The sequence below is a fragment of the Ranitomeya variabilis genome, chromosome 4 (assembly GCF_051348905.1).
Source record: "Ranitomeya variabilis isolate aRanVar5 chromosome 4, aRanVar5.hap1, whole genome shotgun sequence".
Lineage (NCBI taxonomy): Eukaryota > Metazoa > Chordata > Amphibia > Anura > Dendrobatidae > Ranitomeya > Ranitomeya variabilis.
Genome location: NC_135235.1, coordinates 234,221,381 through 234,244,320, shown reverse-complemented (window position 1 = coordinate 234,244,320; position 22,940 = coordinate 234,221,381).

Here is a 22,940-nt window from a genome sequence, read left to right as displayed (position 1 = left end):
GCAACTTTCAACATTTGAATTTTAATTCTGCTCGTATATCAGACATAGTTAATAAATAATATGTGCAATAAATTGACTTTTTCTTGGTGTCATTTTTGAAAACTTCTTTTTATTCTTTTCCTAATGTTACAAGGCCGGTAAGTTTAACTGCAATTCTTCAAATTTTCATGAACATTTAAACATCATCATTTTTAGGACCTAATTCACTTCTAAAGGGACCTGAATTGATTCCTAAAGTCGCTTCATTTTTAATCCAGCACAGCTCAGTCTTCAAAACAGCATTTAAGAAATTTGTTAACTTATTAGAAAGTTTAAGAAAAAAGTGAGTTAGTTAGGGAGTGTTACCGGAACTAAAGCAAAGTAGATACAAAGTTTCGGTTCATTTGATTTCAAACACGCGGCTGATGACAAACAAACACCACTCCGTGTTTATTAACCTGATTCTGCTGATCAGGATCAAGAAATGTGTCTAGGGGCGCCGTGAACTTTTTGACCCCAAGAGAGTCACATAGGATTTATTGGAATTGGACCAACAAAATAAAAATGTTAATTTTCCAAAAATATTTATTTGTAACACCAAGGTTTCTAACATTGATGATGTGCGTCACACTCCGTTTGACCCCCATGGAATGAAGTCAGCGGCAGCACTGAAAGACACAAAACAGGGAGAGGGTGGGAGAGAAGAGATGGAAGGACTGGGTGGATTGCTGCAGACGGGTATGGAGATGGCCGAGGAGAGAGGAGTAGGTCATATTATTCAAGGGAGCTTATTAATACCATTCCGGGAAGGGTAAATAAAATCAGATTGATTTATTATACATCACTGAGCCTATGGGCTAAAGCTAGCTGACAAGACACAATCCCTTTAACTCCATCACTGCCATAGACCACAATATTTCACTCACTTGAAATCCATCTTATATCAAGAAGCTTTCCTAAATGTTCAGATAAGGACGGGTACCTGGTCCATTGAGTCTGCATGGGACATTAAACTAAAGCTGCTTGGATCAAATTTCTAAAGAATTATGTGTTATTGTCAACCGAACAACCATAGAAGTATTACATAAATACAGATTGACATTAATTATGATATCAAGAGGACCGTGAATAAAGTGTTATACATAAAATACCCATAAAAACAATGCACTATTAGATAAAGGGCAGATATGAGCACTTAAATATAATGCCCCATAAGATAAAGGGCAGATATGAGCACTTAAATGTATTGCCCTATTAGATAAAGGGCAGATATGAGCACTTAAATGTAATGCCCCATAAGATAAAGGGCAGATATGAGCACTTAAATGTAATGCCCCATTAGATAAAGGGCCGATATGAGCACTTAAATGTAATGCCCCATTAGATAAAGGGCAGATATGAGCACATAGATGTAATGCCCCATTAGATAAAGGGCAGATATGAGCACTTAAATGTATTGCCCTATTAGATAAAGGGCAGATATGAACACTTAAATGTAATGCCCCATTAGATAAAGGGCAGATATGAACACTTAAATGTAATGCCCCATTAGATAATGGGCAGATATGAGCACATAAATGTAATGCCCCATAAGATAAAGGGCAGATATGAACACTTAAATGTAATGCCCTATTAGATAAAGGGCAGATATGAGCACTTATATGTAATGCCCTATTAGCTAAAGTGCAGATATGAACACTTAAATGTAATGTCCTATTAGATAAAGGGCAAATATGAGCACTTAAATGTAATGCCCTATTTGATAAAGGGCAGATATGAGAACTTAAATGTAATGCCCGATAAGATAAAGGGCAGATATGAGCACTTAAATGTAATGCCCCATTAGATAAAGGGCAGATATGAGCTCTTAAATGTAATGCCCCATTAGATAAAGGGCAGATATGAGCACTTAAATGTAATGCCCCATTAGATAAAGGGCAGATATGAGCACATAGATGTAATGCCCCATTAGATAAAGGGCAGATATGAGCACTTAAATGTATTGCCCTATTAGATAAAGGGCAGATATGAACACTTAAATGTAATGCCCCATTAGATAAAGGGCAGATATGAACACTTAAATGTAATGCCCCATTAGATAATGGGCAGATATGAGCACATAAATGTAATGCCCCATAAGATAAAGGGCAGATATGAACACTTAAATGTAATGCCCTATTAGATAAAGGGCAGATATGAGTGCAGCGCCCCAGAGTCCTGGTCGTTGCAGTACTGTGGCTCCGCCACTATGGGGAGCTATGGTGCGTCTGATGGCACTGAAGGAGTTCATCTGATCAGGTATCACAGACACCAATACATTTCACAGCCGGGCCTCCGGGGGGAGCTAAGGATGCTATTCATTAGGCCACTCCCCACCATAGTGGGTAAACTGGGGGTCAGGCAGGAAGTTAGAGCAGAAAGCTGACTGGGTTGGAACCAGGCAACACCTTGTGGCAGAGGGTGTTGTGGGGGAAGATACAGTAGGGTCTCTGTCGGGGGTGGGATCCTGACAGAGGCTTGGCAACTTGAACGAATGTAACGGGACCGTGCCTGCTCCGGGTAGCGGCGGTGCCCAAGGAAGGATTAGAAGAGAGATAGATTGTGCTGAGTGAGAAACGAGATCACGCAAAAGGAGAATACCAGTAGGAGTCGTGCTGTAAGACCGAAGCAACATCCTACTGAGGCGCACTACCGGTGGCCGGAACGCCGAGGGAGTATCATAACATTCAGCTTCAAGCAATACTCCAAACAGCGGCAGGACAGTCAGTCTAAGGCGGGCTGTCTAACTTTAATCACCTAAGCAGTCTTGGGGGGCAACTTGTGGAGAGGGGCGACTCTAGGGTCCCGGAAGAGCTCCGAGCCTACCCGTCAAACGGGTGCCGTCCCAACCAGAACACCAGGGAGGGACGGAGGATTAGCAGAACATCATCTAATCGAGTTGTGAGGGAACTTAAGAAACAGACACAACAGTTGTGGGGGACTTTCTGTAAGCACAGCAGGGAAGGACCACAACACATAGCGCTAGAAGGAAGGCACCGATTTCCACCTGTGAAGAGAACTCTGGAGGTGCCATTGGACCGGCCGGACTTGCGCAGCCTGGTGAACCGTGTTCTGGACTGAGGACCCAGAGACCTTCAGTAAAGAGGTAAAGAGACTGCAACCTGGTGTCCTCGTTATTTACTGCACCGCACCACTACAGCACCATCACCGTCACCCGTCACATCATTGACTGTGCGCCCCTCGGCAGGGTCACGGACCGGGCCTAGCCACCGTGACAACCCCGGAGCAGAGACTCAGAGGCCCGGTACCGGGTACCCCTCGGCCCTGCGGTGGTGGGGGCGCTCCAAACTTGGCGTCACGAACAGGATCTACTTAAGCCTGAAGAATCAGGTCATGTGTGCCTTGGAACTGAGATTTATTGTGCTAGGACTGTATTACGTTGCAAAGACTGTGCTATGACATTCCCCGCCAAAACCGTCGCCATTATAATACTATGTGGCGCGCAGGGAACATGGGGCGTGTGATCGTGGGCGTGGCTTGGAAGAGCGGCGCGAAGATGGAGCCCGCCCCTCACAGGTACTACTATGTTCAGAGAATATGCCCATCAAGGAGAAGGGCCCGCCTCCTAGTGTGGGATGGTGGAGGAGAGAAAGGCCGTCCTCCGGACGGGGAGGAGCAAGAGCTTCTGGATGCCACTAGGCAGAATCCGATTGGCAGCATGGAGCGCGGAAGTCACCCCAGAGAGGGAGAGAAGACCCGTACCAGGCCCCGCCAATGGGAGCCGACGGAGTTCGTAACAGGCTGCGCTAATCAGGAAATCCTCGGGGCAGAGGTGGAGGAGCTGTGCCGGCAGTTCCGGAGTCTCTGTCAGCGAGCAACCATCCCTAGTGAGGAGCCGCACCCGCACCCGGCATCGATCCCGCAGCCGACCACAGAGACCGACGCCGGAGATGCGGCGGAAGCAGGTAACGGCGCCAACCCGGGTGTGGCGATTGAAGAGCCCCTGCTGGTGGATGTAGACTCGCCCCCACCACGACCACCCGGACGGGTGTGTAGCCGCATCGAGTGCGAGAGGCCCTGGGAAACCCTGCAGACAGCCGATAGCCCCCTGCGACCCATCAAGCAGTCCCCGCAGCTCCAGGGAGAATGGGTAACCTTCAAGTGGACTCGCGCGGCCACCACCAACCTGATGGGGTTTCCAGGGGATGCCCAGGAGGAAGGGGAGAGTATTGAGGTCATCCGCCAGAGGGAATACCGCCAGCAGCTGCGCCAGCAAGAAGAGGAGTGGGCCCGCAAGAAGGAGCTCCAGCGCCAGGCTGAGCGGGAGAAGGACCTCCAAATCAAAGCCCAGGTCAGGCAGGCTGCTGAGGAGAACTGGGGCCCGCAGCGCTATGGCGTGATCAGCACCTTCCGGCTGCAGGGAGGTTGGGGCTTCATTAAGGAGCCCGGTCTTGCCTTGGAAGTGTTTGTCAACCGGCGGGATGTAGAGGCGCACCTCATTGAGGGACACCCAGGCCGGGATCTCTACCCAGGAGACCGAGTTCGGTACACTCGCCACTGGGGAGATAAGGGGTGGTATGCCCTGCACGTGCGCAGATACAAGCCAGAAGTGACAGTACCATCCTCCGATAATTCACTGAGACCAGCGGTCATTGCCCCAATCTCCCTGTGTGCCAAATGTTTATGGACCATTACTCCGAGGAGAACCGTGAGTACCCAGACCCCAATCCGGGGTGCAGACGCCCTTTATGTGGCGGCGGGAGGAGGGCGGTGCTCACGGAAGCCACCCCCAGACTTGGAAGAATAAACCTCAATACCATGAGTATGTACATAGTTTCTTAACTGTTTGGTTGTTTCCTGTTTTGCTGCTAAAACCCGTTCAGGGTTAACTCTTAAGGGGATCCTTCTGTTGACCCGGGATCCCTATTGTTTTGTTTGTTTTTCCAAAGTTTTTGCACAAGTTTTTAGTTGAAAAGAACTGCTGAAATCATGAACAGTGCATGATCCGAACTTTTTGTACATAGTTTGCACCTTATTAAAGGCGCTCCCTACTGGTTTTACTTAAAGAAGGACTCTTTGTGAAGATACCACACTGGAACCTTTGCTGAGTATGGACTGGTAGCTTGAGAAGATATGCTACCTCATAGAGACTTGTTCCCCTCTTAAAGGGGATGTTCATTTGTTGCACGTAAATGGTGATATTGCTTTAAGACAGATAGCAATAATGTTTGATGAAAGAAAGTGCTGATAATGTTTATGTGAGTAAGTTATATGTATTTAACTAGTTGATTGTGAAGAAATGTTGATGATGTTCTCCGAAAGAAAGTGAAAGATGGAAGAAGGATGCAGTGGGCCCGTAGGGGTAGACGTGGTGTCCAGCATGCATGATAGTGAGAAAGATAATGAGAAGGCTTAATGTTTAATAGAAAATGTTTTGATAATGTTGATAGATAATTAGGATAGAAGGTAAACCCTGAGTCCTCCTAGGAGTCATGTAGAGATGGCTCAGTGCTCTTAACTGAAAGTAATGTTATGTTCTATACCGTGTATAGTAGTTGAAAAGGCAGTAGGCCCGGGCTGAACGGGGCGGTCCTGCATAGAAAGGAGAGGCAGTAGGTCTGGTGCCGTTAGGACAGGCGGTCCTGCAGATTTAAAGAAGGAGAATGAAAAAGTTAAATTACCTTATAATGTGATTATAAGAAGGTCTTTAGTGGATTCAGAGTGTATGTCCTTAAAGGCAATGTTAAATTATTGTTCAACAATTTTGCACTTAGTAGAATACCCGGTTGGGTAAGAAAAGTTAATTATAGCATGTTGCTATGATATCTAACCATGTTTGTAACGTTCAAGTGTCCTCACCTCCCATAAAGGGAAGCTCTGTTCAAATATGCTTATTGTTTTTGCACTCAACAAAACTGTATGTCTTTTTGCTAACTTGTATTGTTGTTTTCTTCCCAGTCCCGGAGTACTGTGTTTAACCAGGGGGGAGTGCAGCGCCCCAGAGTCCTGGTCGTTGCAGTACTGTGGCTCCGCCACTATGGGGAGCTATGGTGCGTCTGATGGCACTGAAGGAGTTCATCTGATCAGGTATCACAGACACCAATACATTTCACAGCCGGGCCTCCGGGGGGAGCTAAGGGTGCTATTCATTAGGCCACTCCCCACCATAGTGGGTAAACTGGGGGTCAGGCAGGAAGTTAGAGCAGAAAGCTGACTGGGTTGGAACCAGGCAACACCTTGTGGCAGAGGGTGTTGTGGGGGAAGATACAGTAGGGTCTCTGTCGGGGGTGGGATCCTGACAGAGGCTTGGCAACTTGAACGAACGTAACGGGACCGTGCCTGCTCCGGGTAGCGGCGGTGCCCAAGGAAGGATTAGAAGAGAGATAGATTGTGCTGAGTGAGAAACGAGATCACGCAAAAGGAGAATACCAGTAGGAGTCGTGCTGTAAGACCGAAGCAACATCCTACTGAGGCGCACTACCGGTGGCCGGAACGCCGAGGGAGTATCATAACATTCAGCTTCAAGCAATACTCCAAACAGCGGCAGGACAGTCAGTCTAAGGCGGGCTGTCTAACTTTAATCACCTAAGCAGTCTTGGGGGGCAACTTGTGGAGAGGGGCGACTCTAGGGTCCCGGAAGAGCTCCGAGCCTACCCGTCAAACGGGTGCCGTCCCAACCAGAACACCAGGGAGGGACGGAGGATTAGCAGAACATCATCTAATCGAGTTGTGAGGGAACTTAAGAAACAGACACAACAGTTGTGGGGGACTTTCTGTAAGCACAGCAGGGAAGGACCACAACACATAGCGCTAGAAGGAAGGCACCGATTTCCACCTGTGAAGAGAACTCTGGAGGTGCCATTGGACCGGCCGGACTTGCGCAGCCTGGTGAACCGTGTTCTGGACTGAGGACCCAGAGACCTTCAGTAAAGAGGTAAAGAGACTGCAACCTGGTGTCCTCGTTATTTACTGCACCGCACCACTACAGCACCATCACCGTCACCCGTCACATCATTGACTGTGCGCCCCTCGGCAGGGTCACGGACCGGGCCTAGCCACCGTGACAACCCCGGAGCAGAGACTCAGAGGCCCGGTACCGGGTACCCCTCGGCCCTGCGGCGGTGGGGGCGCTCCATGAGCACATAAATGTAATTCCCCATTAGATAAAGGGCAGATATGAGCACATAAATGTAATGCCACATTAGATAAAGGGCAGATATGAGCACTTAAATGTAATGCCCCATTAGATAAAGGGCAGATATGAGCACATAAATGTAATGCCCCATTAGATAAAGGGCAGATATGAGCACTTAAATGTAATGCACCATTAGATAAAGGGCAGATATGAGCGCTTAAATGTAATGCCATATTATAATTATTATAATTATTATTATTATTCATTTTTATAGCACCATTCCGTGGTGCTTTACATGTGGAAGGGGCATACGTAGACAAGTACAATCAACATGAGCAATACAAGGCACACACAGGTACACAAGGAGAGAGGACCCTGCCCGCGAGGGCTCACAGTCTACAGGGGATGGGTGAGGATACATTAGGATAGGGTAGAGCTGGTCGTGTGGCGGTTCAGCAGGCTAAGGATCACTGCAGGTTGTAGGCTTGTCAGAAGAGGTGGGTCTTCAGGTTCCTTCAGAAAGTTTCAGTGGTAGGCAAAAGTCTGATGTGTTGTGGTAGAGAGTTCCAGAGTATGGGGGAAGCACAGGAGAAGTCTTGTATATGGTTGTGGGAAGAAGAGATAAGAGGGGAGTAGAGAAGGAGATCTTGAGAGGACCAAATGTTGCGTGTAGGTAAGTACCGGGCGACCATGTCACAGATGTATGGAGGAGACAGGTTGTGGATGGCTTTGTATGTCATAGTTAGGGTTTTGAACTGGAGCCTCTGGACAATAAGACGCCAGTGAAGGGCTTGGCAGAGAGGAGAGGCTGGGGAATAATGGGGAGACAGGTGGATTAGTTGGTAAGCAGAGTTTAAGATAGATTGGAGTGGTGCAAGATTGCTAGAGGGGAGGACAGAGAGTAGGAGGTTGCAGTAGTGGAGGCGGGAGATGATAAGGGCGTGCACAAGCGTTTTTGTTGTTTCTTGGTCAAGGAATGCGCGGATCCGGGAAATATTGTTGAGTTTGAGATGGCAGGAGGAGGCAAGTGCTTGGATATGTGGCTTGAAAGAGAGGGTAGGGTCAAGGATCACCCCGAGGCACTGAGTGTGTGGGACTGGGGAAAGTGAGCAGCCATTGACCCTGATAGATAGGTCTGGTGGATGGGTACAGTGAGATGGTGGAAAGATGATTAATTCTGTTTTGTCCATGTTCAGTTTTAGAAAGCGAGTAGAAAAGAAAGATGAAATAGCAGACAGACATTGTGGGATTTTGGTCAGTAAGGAGGTGAGGTCGGGTCCAGATAGGTACATCTGCGTGTCATCAGCATAGAGATGATACTGTATACCGTGGGATTCTATGAGCTGTCCCAGGTCGATGGTGTAGATGGACTGAGCCCTGGGGAACACTGACAGACGAGGGGCGAGGTGAGGAGGTGGTGTGGGAGAGGGAGACACTGAATGTTCGGTCTGTTAGATATGATGAGATCCAGGAAAGGGCCAAGTCTGTGATGCCAAGAGATAATAGAATCTGTAACAGGAGGGAGAGGTCCACACTGTCAAAGGCAGAAGACAGGTCCAGGAGGAGGACAGAGTAGTGTCTCTTGCTCTTGGCGGTTAATACGTCTTTGGTGACTTTATTTAGGGCAGTTATCAGATAAAGGGCAGATATGAGCACTTAAATGTAATACCCTATTAGATAAAGGGCAGATATGAGCACTTAAATGTAATGCCCTATTAGATAAAGGGTAAATTGGGCACTTAACAATAACTACTAGTGTGCCCTTTTAATCCCTATAGGTGGTTCTTCCTAGTCATAGAGGTTGCCACCTTAAGGATACACTAGATGGTGGCCCGATTCTAACGCATAGGGTATTCTAGAATATCTATGCATGCCCACGTAGTATATAGCACAGCCACATAGTATATAACACAGCCACGTAGTATATAACACAGATAGCCACGTAGTATATAGCACAGCCACGTAGTATATAGCAGCCACATAAAATATAGCACAGCCCACGTAACACAGACAGCCACGTAGTATATAGCTGCCACATAGTATATAGCAGCCTCATAGTATATAGCACAGCCCACGTAATATATAGCATAGCCCATGCAATATATAAAAGGCCACGTAGTATATAACACAGCCCACGCAGTATATAACACTGACCACGAAGTATATAGCAGCCAGGCAGTATATAACACAGCTCACATAATATATAGCACAGCCCACGTAGTATATAACACAGCCCACGTAGTATATAACACAGGCCACGCAGTATATAACACTGACCACGTAGTATATAGCAGCCAGGCAGTATATAACACAGCCCACGTGATATATAGCACAGCCCATGTAATATATAGCACAGCCCACGTAATATATAACACAGCCCACGCAGTATATAACACGGCCCATGCAGTATATAACACAGCCCACGTAGTATATAACACAGCCACATAGTATATAACACAGCCCACGTAGTATATAACACAGGCCACGCAGTATATAACACTGCCAGCATAGTATATAGCAGCCAGGCAGTATATAACATAGCCCATGTAATATATAGCACAGTCCACGTAATATATAGCACAGCCCATGCAGTATATAACACAGCCCACGTAGTATATAACACAGCCAACACAGTATATAACACAGCCCACGTAATACATAGCACAGCCCACGTAGTATATAACACAGCCTACGTAGTATATAACACAGCCCACGCAGTATATAACACAGACCACATAGTATATAACACAGGCCACGCAGTATATAACACAGGCCACGCAGTATATTACACTGCCCACGAAGTATATAGCAGCCAGGCAGTATATAACACAGGCCACGTAATATATAGCACAGTCCACGTAATATATAGCACAGCCCACGTAGTATATAACACAGCCCACGTAGTATATAACACAGCCCACGCAGTATAAAACACAGCCCACGTAATAGACAGCACAGCCCACGTAGTATATAACACAGCCCACACAGTATATAACACAGCCCACGTAATACATAGCACAGCCCACGTAGTATATAACACAGCCTACGTAGTATATAACACAGCCCACGCAGTATATAACACAGACCACATAGTATATAACACAGGCCACGCAGTATATAACACAGGCCACGCAGTGTATTACAATGCCCACGAAGTATATAGCAGCCAGGCAGTATATAACACAGGCCACGTAATATATAGCACAGTCCACGTAATATATAGTACAGCCCACGTAGTATATAACACAGCCCACGTAGTATATAACACAGCCCACGTAGTATATAACACAGCCCACACAGTATATAACACAGCCCACGCAGTATATAACACAGCCCACACAGTATATAACAGCCCACATAGTATATAACACAGCCCACGCAGTATATAACAGCCCACGCAGTATATAACAGCCCACGCAGTATATAAAACAGCCCACGTAGTATATAACACAGCCCACGTAGTATATAGCAGTGTGTGGGCACCATATCCCTGTTAAAAAAAGAATTAAAATAAAAAATAGTTAACACAGCCCACGCAGTATATAACACAGCCCACGCAGTATATAACACAGCCCACGTAGTATATAACACAGCCCACACAGTATATAACACAGCCCACGTAATACATAGCACAGCCCACGTAGTATATAACACAGCCTACGTAGTATATAACACAGCCCACGCAGTATATAACACAGACCACATAGTATATAACACAGGCCACGCAGTATATAACACAGGCCACGCAGTGTATTACACTGCCCACGAAGAATATAGCAGCCAGGCAGTATATAACACAGGCCACGTAATATATAGCACAGTCCACGTAATATATAGCACAGCCCACGTAGTATATAACACAGCCCACGTAGTATATAACACAGCCCACGCAGTATAAAACACAGCCCACGTAATAGACAGCACAGCCCACGTAGTATATAACACAGCCCACACAGTATATAACACAGCCCACGCAGTATATAACACAGCCCACACAGTATATAACAGCCCACATAGTATATAACACAGCCCACGCAGTATATAACAGCCCACGCAGTATATAACAGCCCACGCAGTATATAAAACAGCCCACGTAGTATATAACACAGCCCACGTAGTATATAGCAGTGTGTGGGCACCATATCCCTGTTAAAAAAAGAATTAAAATAAAAAATAGTTAACACAGCCCACGCAGTATATAACACAGCCCATGTAGTATATAACACAGCCCACGCAGTATATAACACAGCCCACGCAGTATATAACACAGCCCATGTAGTATATAACACAGGCCACGCAGTATATAACACAGGCCACGCAGTATATAACACTGCCCACGTAGTATATAACACAGCCCATGCAGTATATAACACAGCCCACGCAGTATATAACACAGCCCACAAAGTATATAACAGCCCACGTAGTATATAACACAGCCCATGCAGTATATAACAACCCACGCAGTATATAACACAGCCCACGCAGTATATAACACAGCCCACGCAGTATATAACAGCCCACGCAGTATATAACACAGCCCACGTAGTATATAACACAGCCCACGCAGTATATAACAGCCCACGCAGTATATAACGCAGCCCACGCAGTATATAACGCAGCCCACGTAGTATATAGCAGTGTGTGTGGGCACCATATCTGTTGTGATTTTGCTTTTTGCTCCCTCTAGTGGTCATTAGTGATTTGACTCTGGAGCGTCTGTCTTTTTCTATATCCTCACCTGGGCCGTTAGTTCAGGGGCGTTGCTATATAAGCTCCCTGGACCTTCAGTTCAATGCCTGGCATCGTTGAAATCAGAGCTAATCTGTTGTGCTCTTGTCCTCTGATCCTGGTTCCTGTTTTTCTAGCTAAGTCTGCTTCTTTGCTTTTGTTTTGTTTGGTATTTTTGTCCAGCTTGTTCCTATCTGTATCCTGACCTTTGCTGGAAGCTCTAGGGGGCTGGTGTTCTCCCCCCGGACCGTTAGACGGTTCGGGGGTTCTTGAATCTCCAGCGTGGATTTTTATAGGGTTTTTGTTGACCAGATAAGTTATCTTGCTATATTCTGCTATTAGTAAGCTGGCCTCTCTTTGCTGAACCTGGTTCATTTCTGTGTTTGTCATTTCCTCTTACCTCACCGTTATTATTTGTGGGGGGCTTGTATCTTGCTTTGGGGTCCCTTTCTCTGGAGGCAAGAGAGGTCTTTGTTTTCTTCTCCTAGGGGTAGTTAGATTCTCCGGCTGGCGCGAGTCATCTAGCGATCACCGTAGGCATGATCCCCGGCTACTTCTAGTGTTGGCGTTAGGAGTAGCTATTTGGTCAACCCAGTTACCACAGCCCTATGAGCTGGATTTTTGTATCTTGCAGACTTACACGTTCCTCTGAGACCCTGTCCACTGGGGTCATAACAGTATGCCAGGCCAGTATTAAATGTTTAATGCATTGCAGAAGTGGGATTATAAGAAAGAAAATTTTGAGTTTTTTTTTTCCCTCTCTCATTTTTTTTTTTCTTTTCCCCTTTACCTCAGAGTGGCTTAAGCTTGCTGCAGACATGAATGTCCAGACCTTGATTACAAGTGTGGACCAGCTTGCCGCTCGTGTGCAGGGTATACAAGATTATGTTACCAGAAATCCTAGGTCTGAACCCAAGATTCCGATTCCTGAACTGTTTTCAGGAGACCGATTTAAGTTTAGGAATTTCAGGAATAATTGTAAATTATTTTTGTCCCTGAAACCTTGTTCGTCTGGAGACTCTGCTCAACAAGTAAAAATTGTTATTTCATTCTTACGGGGTGACCCTCAGGATTGGGCTTTTTCGTTGGCGCCAGGAGATCCGGCATTGGCTGATATTGATGCGTTTTTTCTGGCGCTCGGTTTACTTTATGAGGAACCCAATCTTGAGATTCAGGCAGAGAAAGCCTTGCTGGCTATGTCTCAGGGCCAGGACGAGGCTGAGGTGTATTGCCAAAAATTTCGGAAATGGTCCGTGCTGACACATTGGAACGAGTGTGCACTGGCCGCTAATTTTAGAAATGGCCTTTCTGAGGCCATTAAGAATGTTATGGTGGGTTTTCCCATTCCCACAGGTCTGAATGATACCATGTCCCTGGCTATTCAAATTGACCGGCGGTTGCGGGAGCGCAAAACCGCAAATTCCCTCATGTTGTTGTCTGAACAGACACCTGATGTGATGCAATGTGATAGAAAAACCGCAAATTCCCTCATGGTGTTGTCTGAACGGACACCTGATTTGATGCAATGTGATAGAATCCTGACTAGAAATGAGAGGAAAATTCATAGACGCCAGAATGGCTTGTGCTACTACTGTGGTGATTCTACACATGTTATCTCAGCATGCTCTAAACGTATATCTAAGGTTGTTAGTCCTGTCACCGTTGGTAATTTGCATCCTAAGTTTATTCTGTCTGTAACTTTGATTTGCTCACTGTCATCTTATCCTGTCATGGCGTTTGTAGATTCAGGTGCTGCCCTGAGTCTTATGGATCTCTCATTTGCTAAGCGCTGTGGTTTTATTCTTGAACCATTAGAAAATCCTATCCCTCTTAGGGGTATTGATGCTACGCCATTGGCAGAAAATAAGCCGCAGTATTGGACACAGGTTACCATGTGCATGACTCCTGAACACCGCGAGGTGATACGTTTTCTCGTTCTACATAAAATGCATGATTTGGTTGTTTTGGGGCTGCCATGGTTACAGACCCATAATCCAGTCCTTGACTGGAAGGCTATGTCAGTGTCTAGTTGGGGCTGTCGTGGTATTCATGAGGATTCCCTGCCTGTGTCTATTGCTTCTTCTACGCCTTCGGAAGTTCCGGAGTACTTGTCTGATTATCAGGATGTCTTTAGCGAGTCCAGGTCCAGTGCATTGCCTCCTCATAGGGAATGTGACTGTGCAATAGATTTGATTCCAGGCAGTAAATTTCCTAAGGGAAGACTGTTTAATCTGTCGATACCTGAACATACCGCTATGCGTTCATATATCAAGGAGTCACTGGAGAAAGGACACATCCGTCCGTCTTCTTCCCCTCTTGGTGCAGGATTCTTTTTTGTGGCTAAAAAGGACGGATCTTTGAGGCCTTGTATTGACTATCGGCTTTTAAATAAGATCACTGTCAAATTTCAGTATCCTTTGCCGCTGTTGTCTGACTTGTTTGCCCGGATTAAAGGTGCCAAGTGGTTTACCAAGATAGACCTTCGTGGTGCGTACAACCTTGTGCGCATTAAGCAAGGGGATGAATGGAAAACCGCATTCAATACGCCCGAAGGTCATTTTGAGTACTTGGTGATGCCTTTTGGGCTCTCTAATGCCCCTTCAGTTTTTCAGTCCTTTATGCATGACATTTTCCGGAACTATCTGGATAAATTTCTGATCGTTTATCTGGATGATATTCTGGTTTTTTCTGATAATTGGGACTCGCATGTGGAGCAGGTCAGGATGGTCTTTAAAATTTTGCGTGAAAATTCTTTGTTTGTCAAGGGCTCAAAGTGTCTTTTTGGTGTACAGAAGGTTCCCTTTTTGGGGTTCATTTTTTCCCCTTCTGCTGTGGAGATGGACCCAGTCAAGGTCCGAGCTATTCTTGATTGGACTCAGCCCTCGTCAGTTAAGAGTCTTCAGAAGTTCTTGGGTTTCGCTAACTTCTACCGTCGTTTTATCGCTAACTTTTCTAGCATTGTGAAACCTTTGACGGATATGACCAAGAAGGGCTCCGATGTGGTTAATTGGGCTCCTGCTGCCGTGGAGGCTTTCCAGGAGTTGAAACGTCGGTTTACTTCGGCGCCTGTTTTGTGCCAGCCTGATGTCTCGCTTCCCTTTCAAGTTGAGGTGGATGCTTCAGAGATTGGACCAGGGGCCGTTTTGTCGCAGAGAGGCCCTGGTTGCTCTGTTATGAGACCTTGCGCCTTTTTCTCTAGGAAGTTTTCGCCTGCGGAGCGAAATTATGATGTGGGCAATCGGGAGTTGTTGGCCATGAAATGGGCATTTGAGGAGTGGCGTCATTGGCTCGAGGGTGCTAAGCATCGTGTGGTGGTCTTGACTGATCACAAAAATCTGATGTATCTCGAGTCTGCTAAACGCCTGAATCCTAGACAGGCCCGCTGGTCATTGTTTTTCTCCCGTTTTGACTTTGTTGTCTCGTATTTACCAGGTTCAAAGAATGTGAAGGCCGATGCTCTTTCCAGGAGCTTTGTGCCTGATGCTCCTGGAGTCGCTGAACCTGTTGGTATTCTTAAGGATGGTATTATCTTGTCAGCTATTTCTCCAGATCTGCGACGTGTGTTGCAGAGATTTCAGGCTGATAGGCCTGATTCTTGTCCACCTGACAGACTGTTTGTGCCTGATAAGTGGACCAGCAGAGTCATTTCCGAGGTTCATTCCTCGGTGTTGGCAGGTCACCCAGGAATTTTTGGCACCAGAGATCTGGTGGCCAGATCCTTTTGGTGGCCTTCCTTGTCTAGGGATGTGCGGTCATTTGTACAGTCCTGTGGGACTTGTGCTCGAGCTAAGCCTTGCTGTTCTCGTGCCAGCGGGTTGCTCTTGCCCTTGCCTGTCCCTAAGAGACCTTGGACACATATCTCCATGGATTTCATTTCTGATCTTCCGGTGTCTCAGGGCATGTCTGTTATCTGGGTGATATGTGATCGCTTCTCCAAGATGGTCCATTTGGTTCCTTTGCCTAAGGTGCCTTCCTCTTCCGATCTGGTTCCTGTGTTTTTCCAGAACGTGGTTCGTTTGCACGGCATCCCTGAGAATATTGTGTCAGACAGAGGATCCCAGTTCGTTTCCAGATTCTGGCGATCCTTTTGTAGTAGGATGGGCATTGACTTGTCGTTTTCGTCTGCTTTCCATCCTCAGACTAATGGACAGACGGAGCGAACTAATCAGACTTTGGAGGCTTATTTGAGGTGTTTTGTCTCTGCTGATCAGGACGATTGGGTGACCTTCTTGCCGTTAGCTGAGTTTGCCCTTAATAATCGGGCTAGTTCCGCCACCTTGGTTTCGCCGTTTTTCTGCAACTCTGGTTTCCACCCTCGTTTTTCTTCGGGTCATGTGGAACCTTCTGACTGCCCTGGGGTGGATTCTGTGGTGGATAGGTTGCAGCGGATCTGGAATCTTGTGGTGGACAACTTGAAGTTGTCACAGGAGAGGGCTCAGCGCTTTGCCAACCGCCGCCGCGGTGTGGGTCCCCGACTACGTGTTGGGGATTTGGTGTGGCTTTCTTCCCGCTTTGTTCCTATGAAGGTTTCCTCTCCCAAATTTAAACCTCGTTTTATTGGTCCTTACAAGATATTGGAAATTCTTAATCCTGTATCCTTTCGCCTGGATCTTCCTGTGTCGTTTGCTATCCACAACGTGTTTCATAGGTCCTTGTTGCGGCGGTACGTTGTGCCTGTGGTTCCTTCTGCTGAGCCTCCTGCTCCGGTGTTGGTTGAGGGCGAGTTGGAGTACGTGGTGGAGAAGATCTTGGATTCTCGTCTCTCCAGGCGGAGGCTTCAGTACCTGGTCAAGTGGAAGGGCTATGGTCAGGAAGATAATTCCTGGGTGGTCGCCTCTGATGTTCATGCGGCCGATTTAGTTCGTGCCTTTCACGCCGCTCATCCTGATCGCCCTGGTGGTCGTGGTGAGGGTTCGGTGACCCCTCACTAAGGGGGGGGTACTGTTGTGATTTTGCTTTTTGCTCCCTCTAGTGGTCATTAGTGATTTGACTCTGGAGCGTCTGTCTTTTTCTATATCCTCACCTGGGCCGTTAGTTCAGGGGCGTTGCTATATAAGCTCCCTGGACCTTCAGTTCAATGCCTGGCATCGTTGAAATCAGAGCTAATCTGTTGTGCTCTTGTCCTCTGATCCTGGTTCCTGTTTTTCTAGCTAAGTCTGCTTCTTTGCTTTTTGCTTTTGTTTTGTTTGGTATTTTTGTCCAGCTTGTTCCTATCTGTATCCTGACCTTTGCTGGAAGCTCTAGGGGGCTGGTGTTCTCCCCCCGGACCGTTAGACGGTTCGGGGGTTCTTGAATCTCCAGCGTGGATTTTTATAGGGTTTTTGTTGACCAGATAAGTTATCTTGCTATATTCTGCTATTAGTAAGCTGGCCTCTCTTTGCTGAACCTGGTTCATTTCTGTGTTTGTCATTTCCTCTTACCTCACCGTTATTATTTGTGGGGGGCTTGTATCTTGCTTTGGGGTCCCTTTCTCTGGAGGCAAGAGAGGTCTTTGTTTTCTTCTCCTAGGGGTAGTTAGATTCTCCGGCTGGCGCGAGTCATCTAGCGATCACCGTAGGCATGATCCCCGGCTACTTCTAGTGTTGGCGTTAGGAGTAGCTATTTGGTCAACCCAGTTACCACAGCCCTATGAGCTGGATTTTTGTATCTTGCAGACTTACACGTTCCTCTGAGACCCTGTCCACTGGGGTCATAACACATATCCCTGTTAAAAAAAGAATTAAAATAAAAAATAGTTAACACAGCCCACGCAGTATACAACACAGCCCACGCAATATATAACACAGGCCACGCAGTATATAACACAGGCCACACAGTATATAACACTGCCCACGTAGTATATAGCAGCCAGGCAGTATATAACACAGGCCACGAAATATATAGCACAGTCCACGTAATATATAGCACAGCCCACGTAGTATATAACACAGCCCACGTAGTATAAAACACAGCCCACGTAATATATAGCACAGCCCACGTAGTATATAACACAGCCCATGCAGTATATAACACAGCCCATGCAGTATATAACACAGCCCACACAGTATATAACAGCCCACGTAGTATATAACACAGCCCATGCAGTATATAACAGCCCACACAGTATATAACAGCCCACGTAGTATATAACACAGCCCATGTAGTATATAGCAGTGTGTGTGGGCGCCATATCCCTGTTAAAAAAAAGAATTAAATTAAAAAATAGTTAACACAGCCCACGCAGTATACAACACAGCCCATGTAGTACATAACACAGGCCACGCAGTATATAACACAGCCCACACAGTATATAACACTGCCCACATAGTAAATAGCAGCCAGGCAGTATATAACACAGGCCACGTAATATATAGCACAGTCCACGTAATATATAGCACAGCCCACGTAGTATATAACACAGCCCACGTAGTATATAACACAGCCCACGCAGTATAAAACACAGCCCACGTAATATATGGCACAGCCCACGCAGTATATAACACAGCCCACGCAGTATATAACACAGCCCAAGCAGTATATAACACAGCGCACGCAGTATATAACAGCCCACGTAGTATATAACACAGCCCATGCAGTATATAACAGCCCACGCAGTATATAACACAGCCCACGCAGTATATAACACAGCCCACGCAGTATATAACACAGCCCACGCAGTATATAACATAGCCCACGTAGTATATAACACAGCCCACATAGTATATAACACAGCCCACGTAGTATATAGCAGTGTGTGTGGGCACCATATCCCTGTTAAAAAAAAGAATTCAAATAAAAAATAGTTATATACTCACCATCCGTCGTGCACCGAAGCTGTCCCGACGCGCGAGATGCGTCTGCCAGCTTCCGTTCCCAGTGATGCATTGGGAAATTACCCAGATGACTTTGCGGTGTCGCGAGACTGCTAAGTCATCTGGGTAATTTCGCATTGCATCTCTGGGAACGGAAGCTGGCGGCAGCATCGCGCGCATCGGTGGAAGGTGAGAATAGCACAATTTTTTTTATAATTATTATTATTTTTAACATTAGATCTTTTTACTATTAATGCTGCATAGGCACCATCAATAGTAAAAAGTTGGTCCGGGATGGGGCGACACACTGGCACTGACTGGAGGGGAGTAGGGAGGGGCCAATTCGCGGCTGGACTAAACCTGTCGCTGATCAGCGACATGGGATTTCCGTTACAGACAGACAGACGGAAGTACCCCTTAGACGATTATATAAATAGATGTAAATGACATCCCGCTCACTGATAGCTGCACCTAGAATATCTCTGACATTATGTATCCAGTTCATAGAACAAGTAACTAACCTGATACACAGAAATGACATGAAGCAATATTCAGCCAAAAAACCAATGTCGCTCAAGGATATGTAATCAAGAGAGGAAAGGAAAAGCCATATTGTGCTTATCCATCCACATGCTGCGCCTAAACCCTTTCCCCCTCTGGATAGCGGATCATCAGGAGGCTCAAAAAGAAGAGGAAATGTAGATGTCCACTGCAAGCAGAGCAGATAGTGTGGGAACATTAGTAGTTATTTAAAGTGCCCCATCTGCCCTTTATCAAATATGGCTTTACTTTTAAGGGTTCGAATTTGCCCTTTATCTAATAGGGCCATAATTAGTGTGTTTTTTTCTTATTTTTGTTTATGATGGGAAATTATCTTTCATGTATATCCATTAAAATGTATTGTTTTTATTGGGATTTTACATGTAAGCCATTAAATAAAAACAGCCTCAGAAGTAAGCTAACACTCAAATAAAACACAAGAACCGAGCTAACAGCCAAATAAGCAGAAGAACCGAGCTAACAGCCAAATAAGCACCAGGACCAAGCTAACAGCCAAATAAAGAGCCAAGCTAACACTCAAATAAAGCACCAGAACCAAGCTAATACCTAGATAAAGAGCCAAGCTAACACTCAAAGCACCAGAACCAAGATAACACCTAAAGAGCCAAGCTAACGCTGAAATAAAGCACCAGAACCAAGCCAACACTGAAATACAACATCAGAATCATCCTAATACCAAAAGACGTCACAAGAACCAAGCTAACACTGAAATAAAGCAGCAGAACCAAGCTAATTCTTAAATAAGCATCATAAATCAGCTAATACCCAAATAAACTCGAGAACAAAGCTAACACCTGAATACAGAACCAATCTAAAACCCAAATAAAGCACCAGAACCAAGCTAACACCTAAGTAAAGCTCCAGAACCAAGCTCAGATCACAAATACACTACAAATACACTACAGAAAAGCTCATGACATAACAGCACCAGAACTAAGCTCATAATATAAATACAGCACAAAACAATGGTATAATATGTCATATTTGTTATAAGTGTTATATGAATGTTTGATATGAGGTTGGCTCAAAACATATATACAGAACGAGAACCAAGCTCAAAATGAAAATACAGAACCAGAGCCAAGTTCATAACAGAAATACAACACACAATCAACCTTACAATACATACAGCACAAAACAATCTCATAATTTATATTATAAGATTAAGTTCTGCTGAATTTTGTGCTAACTTTATATTGTGAGCTTGGTTCTGGTGCTGTCTTTATGGTATGAACTGAGCTCATATGATACAATCAGCTTTAGTTCAAAGCTTATAACAAAAATACAACACCTGAACTAAGGGCACGACATATACACAGCACAGAGCCAGATGCACATTAATACAGAACCAGAACCAAGTGCACAACATAAATACAGCACCAGACCAAACTAATAAATACAGAACAAAATATAAAATATACATTAAATGGGAATCTGGTTCTCCCTTCTAGTGACAACAAACTCTGGCAACCCTACGTCTCCCCCTAAGACATGAAAGCTCAGTCACATGTGTTTGGGCTCCATATGGGAAGAGAAAAGTTGGATGCTGCCAAATACTTATGTATCCTCTAAAAAACTATTATGCCTTGAGACTCTTCTGTCCCCCACAGATACTGCTGTCCTCCTCCAGGTACCTCTGTCTTCTCCAGACTTATCTGTTCAGACCCCCTATAGAGTCCTATGTTGCCTTCTAGAAACATCTGTCCCTCTCAAGAATACTGTGTCATGTCTCCAAAAGATGTGTCTTCCATCATGCACTAGTCTCCACAATCCCATCCAATCACCTCTGTTCTCAAAATTCATATATCCTCCTACAAACTATTCTCCATTCCACTCTGTCTCCAAACCAACTTCTCTATCTTCTAAAGATAATTCTGCTTTCTCAGCCTCTTCTGTCCCTCTCCAGCCTTTCTTTCCTCTCTAGGCTCCTCGTTCTCATCCAGATACATCTGTTCTCATACAGAGATCTCTGTTGTCTCCAGTCCTGTCTCCTCTGTGCCCCTCAAAACACCTGTGAAGACTCCTCTGCTCCTTCTATATCCTTCCATCCCTCTAAAGAGCACAAGCGGATATATTTTATAATACTTGATCCTTCCCTTCACACATCATCTGTGATGTATGCAGGTATGTACGTGATGTATGCAGGTGCAGCGCCCCAGAGTCCTGGTCGTTGCAGTATTGTCACTCTTCCACCAGGGGGAGTGATGGTATGTCTGATGGCACTAAAGGAGTTCACCTGACCAGGTATCACAGTCACACACTACACTTCACACTCCAGTCCACCAGGGGGAGCAAAGGTTCTATTTACTAGGCCACTCCTCACACACGGGTAAAACTGGTGGGTTGGATAGGAAGTCAGGCAGAACGCTACTGGGTTTGGCCCAGGGGAGACCTGTCAGGCAGACAGGGGGAGAAGGAGGAACATCTGAGCTGCAGACAGAGGTCCCTGTCAGGTGTGGGATCCTGGCAGACAGAGCGAGAGATAGAACGTTACTGAGCTGCACCTGCACCTCATTGCGGCAGCATCTTAAGAAAGGACACAAAGCAAAGTACAGTGCCTACAAGTAGTATTCAACCCCCTGCAGATTTAGCAGGTTTACACATTTGGAATTAACTTGGCATTGTGACATTTGGACTGTAGATCAGCCTGGAAGTGTGAAATGCACTGCAGCAAAAAAGAATGTTATTTCTTTGTTTATTTTTTTTTTTAAATTGTGAAAAGTATTTTCAGAGGGTCATATATTATTCAACCCCTCAACCCACCAGAATTCTGTTTGGTTCCCCTAAAGTATTAAGAAGTAGTTCAGGCACAAAGAACAATGAGCTTCACATGTTTGGATTAATTATCTCTTTTTCCAGCCTTTTCTGACTATTTAAGACCCTCCCCAAACTTGTGAACAGCACTCATACATGGTCAACATGGGAAAGACAAAGGAGCATTCCAAGGCCATCAGAGACAAGATCGTGGAGGGTCACAAGGCTGGCAAAGGGTACAAAACCCTTTCCAAGGAGTTGGGCCTACCTGTCTCCACTGTTGGGAGCATCATCCGGAAGTGGAAGGCTTATGGAACTACTGTTAGCCTTCCATGGCCTGGACAGCCTTTGAAAGTTTCCTCCCGTGCCGAGGCCAGGCTTGTCCGAAGAGTCAAGGCTAACCCAAGGACAACAAGGAAGGAGCTCCGGGAAGATCTCATGGCAGTGGGGACATTGGTTTCAGTCAATACCATAAGTAACGTACTCCACCGCAATGGTCTCCGTTCCAGATGAGCCCGTAAGGTACCTTTACTTTCAAAGCGTCATGTCAAGGCTCGTCTACAGTTTGCTCATGATCACTTGGAGGACTCTGAGACTGACTGGTTCAAGGTTCTCTGGTCTGATGAGACCAAGATCGAGATCTTTGGTGCCAACCACACGCGTGACGTTTGGAGACTGGATGGCACTGCATACGACCCCAAGAATACCATCCCTACAGTCAAGCATGGTGGTGGCAGCATCATGCTGTGGGGCTGTTTCTCAGCTAAGGGGCCTGGCCATCTGGTCCGCATCCATGGGAAGATGGATAGCACGGCCTACCTGGAAATTTTGGCCAAGAACCTCCGCTCCTCCATCAAGGATCTTAAGATGGGTCGTCATTTCATCTTCCAACAAGACAACGACCCAAAGCACACAGCCAAGAAAACCAAGGCCTGGTTCAAGAGGCAAAAAATCAAGGTGTTGCAGTGGCCTAGTCAGTCTCCTGACCTTAA